Raw genomic sequence first — 508 nt, forward strand, 5'->3', positions numbered from 1 at the left:
TTATGATTTCCTTTGCTGTGCAAAAGCTTTTAAGTTTCATTAGGTCCCATTTGTTTATTTTTGGTTTTATTTACATTTCTCTAGAATCTAACTTGTTTTCTAGATATGTTCATTTGTGTTATATTCCACATATAAGTGGTATCATATGGTATTTGTCTTTCTCTTCTGACTTCACTTAGTATGGTAATCTCTAGGTCCATTCATGTTGCTGCAAATGGCAATATTTTATTCTTTGTTATGGCTGAGTAATATTCCATTGTGTACATATATACCACATCTTCTTAAGCCAGTTGTCTGTTGATGGGCACTTGGGTTGCTTCCACGTCTTGACTATTGTAAATAGTGCTGCTATGAACATTGGAGTGCAAGTATCTTTTCAAATTAGTGTTTTTGTTTTTTCCAGATATGTACCCAGGAGTGGAATTGCTGGATCATATGGTAGTTCTATTTTTAGTTTTTTGAGGAACCTCCATATTGTTTTCCATAGTGGCTGCACCAATTTACATTC

The sequence above is a fragment of the Physeter macrocephalus genome, chromosome 1 (assembly GCF_002837175.3).
Source record: "Physeter macrocephalus isolate SW-GA chromosome 1, ASM283717v5, whole genome shotgun sequence".
Taxonomy (NCBI): Eukaryota; Metazoa; Chordata; class Mammalia; order Artiodactyla; family Physeteridae; genus Physeter; species Physeter macrocephalus.